Source organism: Arctopsyche grandis, chromosome 2 (genome assembly GCF_051622035.1).
Source record: "Arctopsyche grandis isolate Sample6627 chromosome 2, ASM5162203v2, whole genome shotgun sequence".
Taxonomy (NCBI): Eukaryota; Metazoa; Arthropoda; class Insecta; order Trichoptera; family Hydropsychidae; genus Arctopsyche; species Arctopsyche grandis.
Genome location: NC_135356.1, coordinates 34,177,009 through 34,183,752, shown reverse-complemented (window position 1 = coordinate 34,183,752; position 6,744 = coordinate 34,177,009).

The following is a 6,744-nucleotide window of genomic DNA, read 5'->3' as shown; positions in this document are numbered from 1 at the left end:
CCAGGCCATCTAGCTTCGCTTATGCCGAGCATCTGTATTTGGTTTTTTTTCATTTCTATTTGCAGATTTTCAATTTTACCTGCTTGATACATGGTCCTAACGTTCCATGTACCAATTTTTCGTATGTTCACCACTTTGAGTCCGGGGATTCTTAGCACCCCTGTCCCATTGAAGGGACGCCGGAGACTCGGGGCCGTGGTTTTAGGTTTTCTCTTCATGGTGGTTATACTAGGGATATGAGAGCACAGTAGTTTTCCCCAAACCTTCTGCTCCGCAGAATTCAAACCGATTGAGTGGCTGCCACGTCGCTTTGAATCTTCCATCTTTTGCCGTTTTAGTATATTGCATATACTTCCGCCGTGGATGGTACTGACAGAGCTGCTGCCCACTGCCAGGGAATTTTTTATGGAGTTTCCTTCTCTATGAAGGGTGTTACGGTACCTTTCAAAACCGGGTTGTGCTTTTGTTAAGCGGCGGCACTTACTCGCCGCTGACCTGAGACCGTCATAGTGTTGTGTGACATTTTATAGAGTGAAACTTACTACGGATTCACTCATCACCACTCTTATATCAGCGCTCCTTGTCCAGGACCACCATGTCGCCATGGCAGTTGACTACAAGAGTCGTTCCCCTATTTGCAACTTGGGGACCTGAGCGGTTGCATGGAGCTCTGCTCTGAGCTTAGTAATTACTCCGTGCGGACGGACGTGTGTTTCCATTTATGATATATTTACATATATTGACAGTTTATTCACAATCATAATATTTATGAAATTAGTACCAAACAATAACGTTAACGTTGAGTACAAGTATCCTATATATTAAATTATCAACATTAAATAAAATTCACACTCAATATTAAATAATCAATTATGAAATAATTCAACATTGATATATAAACCATTCAACACTCAATATTAAATATGAAATAATTCAACGTTAAATATTATCAATACTATCATTAATAAATCAATCGACGTTAATAATAAATTATTATCAAAAGAAATGTGAAGAAATTATGTGGGTAATTATGTAAATATGAAAATATTATAAATTTAAATTCCATTTAAAAAATATATGAAATCAAGCATAGGTAATGATTCTGATTATGTACTAACTTGCGAGGCGCCAGAAGAGCTAAATACTCATCCCAGCACCTCCTCTTTAGCTCCAATTTAACACAAAATTCTACATACTTATCGGGACAACACACAAATAAAAATGTACACATAAAAGTAAAAATAAATTACATTAGATTGAAAAAGTGTTTAAATAGAACGGATTTCATCTTGCATCTGCTGACATTGAATAAGTCGATCTAAATGGGACTATCCACTTTGTTTTTAGTATTATTATGAATTCGAATTAAAATACTAAACCAACCAAAATAGAATATGTATTGAAATTATTTAGAACATTGTAAGGTACGTCACGATTTCGGAAACCGGAACACCATAGAAAAATGTGATTTTGCGTGAAATTTCAGTGAACTTAAATAAAATAAACACCCAAAGTCATAAAAATGGTAGATTATATCACAGTGGTTTATTTTAATGACAATTGTTAAGAAAAGAAACAACAACAAAAAAGGTAGGGAGAATTTTAGTCCGAGACGGTTTTTATGACCAAACGCAGTCTCCACAGTTGAATGAAATTTTGAATGAAAAAAGACAATTGAGCGTAAACTTTTAATTTTATTAATCACATGGTATTATTTACGAATTATAAAAACTTAATATTTTGTTGCGGCTCCTTTTAATTTTATGACGGCTTTTATACGGTTAGTCATAGAATCTATAAAGTTTCTTAAAATGTCGATGGAGAAGTCTTGATACTATACTTTTTCAATGGTCTCTTTTAATGATTGATGGCTAGACACATTTGTTTTACTAATCCTATATTTAATAGCCATCCATACATTTTCAATTGGGTTTAAATCGGGATTATTCCCAGGCCATGTTAATTTCTTTACACCCAATTCCTGCAAATAAACCCGAACCTAATAAAAAGTAACAAAAATATTTCAGTTTTTTGATCGACATATTATTAATTACATTCAATATCATTAAATAAAATTAATACTCACTAATTTAGCTCGATGACAAGGGGCAGAGTCATCTTGGAATATGACATCATCAGAATTTGAAAGATGGTTTTCCATTGATGGGATAAAACTTTCTTCTAGAATTTTTTTATATGCTATTCCATTAATGGAACCTTGCACAAACTGTATTCGACCAATTCCATAATAATAAAAACATCCCCAAATCATGTGGCTTGGGGGATGCTTCACTGTCTCAGGGTACATTTTTGGTCGAATCTTTCTCCAACTTTTCTTCGAACATACGGAAAACCATTGGAGCTGAAGAGGTTAAATTTCGACTCATCAGAAAATATGACTTGTCTTCAATCCGATTTCGTCCAATTTTTGTGATATTTCGACCACTCTAATCGTTTTTTCATCATTGTCTTCGTAAGTAATGGTTTTTTCGCAGGTTTCCGAGCGTGCAGTCCAGATTCTCTGAGTCGTTTTCTTAAGGTTACATCACTAATTTCAATTGAAAATTGATCCAAGATATCTTTTCTTATCTCTACAGCAGTTTGAACCGTTGCTGTAAAGATAATAGAGTTATCAGGCGATCTTGTCTCTCGGATGTGCATCTTTTCGGTTCTGTCCCCTTCTTACGATGAAAAGTTCCAGAATCCTTTTTCTTTTTCATTATTCTTGACAAAGTAGATACAGATCGTCCCATTTGTTGAGAAATTGATCGCAATGAATGTCCAGAGTCTGCCAAAGCCGCGATTTTTATATTCTCCTCCAATGATAGTTGAGTATATTGTCGCATGGTATTTTTATTTTCAACGATTTCGATCCGTACACCTCGAAAACTCACACTAAACTGAATTCAAATTGTAGAAAACAATCACATTTAAAAGACCCGATCGTTAAAAACCACACACCTAAAGGGACAATATTTTTAGTGCCCAAAAATCGTAAGATCACAAGTGTTCCGGTTTCCGAAATCGTGACGGTATATGTATAGGTACATAATATAAACACATCGATTTTTCACAGAAAAAAATGTTAACTAAAAATGTTGATTGTCTTGCTTTGAAAGATATTTGCAAAACTCGTTTATCCTTTAAAATTATTTAACTATTACTTTTATTGATAAAAATATATAAATAAAAAATGAAATAGTTAAAATTCATGTATGTACTCATTATACATAATACACCCCCCACAAATTTTGCCCCCCCTCCCCCATGGGAAAAGCTGAAATAACGCCCCTGCCTATATAATAATAAACATGATAGATATATACCTATATTTTTTTTTTTTATGAATTATACATATGTATTAATTTATGTATAGTTTGTTTCTTTTGTGTTATATTTTGTTGACCATTGTGGCGCATTAGGAATTCATGTAATGCCACAATGGTCTCAACTTTAAAAATAAAATATATATACTTGTGTTTTTTTAAAGAGAAAACTATTCTGGTGTAAAAATCTTTTCAAAACAGTAGACTAGGCTAAAATATTCCATCTCGTATCCAAATGATTTTTCAAGCTAACAACGATGATATTATTTGGGGACGCGACAATTGGTGCAAGTCCAAAAGGTTCCCATCTATTTATTAAGTGGTGAAATAAAATTAAAAACAGTTTGTAAGGTTCCAAAAATAGAACTCAAAACTCAAAAGTATTAAAATTAAAACATGCATAACGATGCCTCGAACAAACTACATATCTAATCGAAAAATATAAAATGGATATTTGAAAAACACATCGAATTCAACTTAAAATTAAAATGTTTTATTAAAAAATGAAATTGATGAGCTCCCATTTGCCAAGGCCTCGCTACGGTGATGTTTGAAACCTATAAAACAGGTGTTTAACATTTTTTCGCATTGATCGTTTGTTTAGAGCTCCTTTAAAACGATTTTGATATACAATTCCATCCAACGGACATTGCTATTTGTTCTGGCGAATTTACTTGTGACATGAAAAATTAAATTATATAAGTTGTAATATGAAAAATTACAATCTTAAATGAAATTAATGAATAATAATATTTAAATTCGTCCAAGGTGGGTGACTGGCACCCCCTTGGATCCGCCAGTAACTCCTAGGGTATAAATAAGAAAGTTTAAACAGACATATCTACTTACATACATTTTTTTGTATTTGTTTCGGGAAGAGGAAAGTATGATCCATCGGACTTTTGCTAAGATAACAACAGACATTGCTATGTATTTGTTCTGGCGAATGTACTTCAGATTTTTATACTCTCCATTTTTTATTAACACTGACATTTAATATTATATGTAATACGGAACATTCTGATAGTAAAATACTTGCCGAAAACTGATTTGTATACCAACAAAATTGATTAAATTGCTGGCCTTTTGATTTGTTGCCATTAAGAACTCCTTAATAATAAATATCAGTTCCACTCCTTGTCGCACTCTTCATTGGCGGTTGCCTCGTCCTCCCACCCACTCCCACCCACTCCACCCACTCCCACCCACCCAGTCTTCTGTTGCCACGCCACAGGTATGTGCGACTGCGATTGCTTGTTACACAAACACTAATTAGTCTTTTCAATAAAAAGTTAACCAATCGAACAAATAACCAATGCGATTGCCGAACTGTAATCCACTGCACGATTCCCCGACTCTCGCCTTCAGCTCCAAATTGTGCAGATCCAACCGACTTTTGCTAAAATAACGATTTTCTTATTTTGCTCATTTAATTATTATTCCAAATGCCATTTCTGAATAGAGCCGAGTCATTGAACTTTTTAAAATAATAATTTCAAAATTTTGCATCGCTTTCATGTCGAATAGCAATATGTATGTGTTATCTCGAGACGGGTTTTTAATCTCTAGCAGGTTCCAATTGCAGTATGCCAATTTTGTATTCAACCATTATCGTTATACATATATGTATGTACATATGACATTGTTACAATTCACCATTCCATTTCTATGGGAATCGTCATCCAGGAAATTCAATAATATGTAATTATATTTTGTTACCTAAATGATATACAACCACATATGTTATGTATTTATACACAATTCATTCGCACAATATCTTGTGCCATCTAAGCACTGTTTACAGACCAACCAAAGGACGCGTGTTGATCATTGGCGCCACAGCTTGGAATGTGTCATATCTAGTCACCGGAGCCTGAGGGGGCCGTGTATTGTTCAGAGGTTGTAAATGCATTGTTAAAGGTTTGCCGAACAATGGATAGCACTGTGACTATCCTACCTCTAGTCATATCTACCTGCAGAGGTGTTAAATTCAACGAGTCCGTCCTCCGATTGAGCGAACATCCCATCTGGCCATCTCGATTTGGGCCTTCCGATTTGCTGGACCCTTTTGTTTCGAAACTCTCTTTTTTTAAGATTTAATCTGCCGAAGATTGTTCTATTAGGCTAAATCTTACCTTTTACAAAAAAGAAAAATCATCATGCAAATACAGGATGTCATAAAATCATTTAATCTTATTGCCATTACAAGATTCAATTCCTATCGATCCAATTTGCAAAATGGTGTCGTTTATTTAAAAGAAGATCTCGAATTTACATTTTATTTTATCTAATTTGCACCTATGTTTGTATGTAGATACATACATATGTAAAGCTGCGTTCAATTTTATTTGTAAAAAAAAAATATATTTCGTAATTATTTATATTTGTAAATAAAATTGAATTTATAAAAATATTAATTCTTTATATTTCCTACAACAGTGTTCTGTTTCTTACCAAGTGAGCTGTTTTTGGGCGTAGTTTATATTTTGAGAGTGAACCTTTTTTTATCGACTAATAAAGAACGAATACTAGTCAAGAAAGTGATATTGTTCTTGCATCTTTTGAAAGGAAATAGCTGCAATAAATCTTTATGGTATTTTAGTACCATAAGTACTAATTTAACCAAAAAAATATCGGTTCGGTTTCGGTTTTTGTTCCGGCAAATATAACGGTTTGTCCGGTTTTCGGTTCAGTTCCAGTTCGGGTCACTGATTTTAAGTAATAAAAAAAATTTGAACAAAATTTAATAACCGGAACTAGAACCTTTGTCTTGTGTAAATTTCCCTACATTTGTATTCAATTTGTATTGAAAATGCTCTCATAGCCGGTATGTGTAAACATGTATGTACTTTCCGTTATCGAATTTTTTTTTTATCATTATATCAAAAAGTCATTATAAATTTTTTTTTGCGTTTTTTCTTATTCTACATTTGCTTACACAGTTCTGAATACATACGACTGGCCAAATTTTAAATCCTTCGCATGCGAGCTAAATTTTTATAATTAGGTTCGTCGTTCCTGAACTTAATGCATTATGTGAAAATATTGACATCCATGGCAATCGTTTGCAGTACGATAAAGTAGAAATCAGCTTTACCGACTGTTATTTCTAACAATGCCATCTAGCGGTACTTTAGTTGCATTTAACATTTCAAGAAAGTGAAATAATTTAGTTTTCGTGTCATAAATTTGAAACCCAGTATGATTAATTATCACTCTCAAATAATTCTGAAACGTAAATAAAAAAAAAAAAGATGAACAGGAGAGCGGGAAGAAATAAAATAAAAAATATGAAATGAATGAGAAACGAGAAAATCGGACTAATCCATGCACATATTAATAAATGTACATTAAAAAACATGATTTATTTATAGAGTCACTAAATGATATTTTAGAAAAGCTCTAATAGGTATGCTCA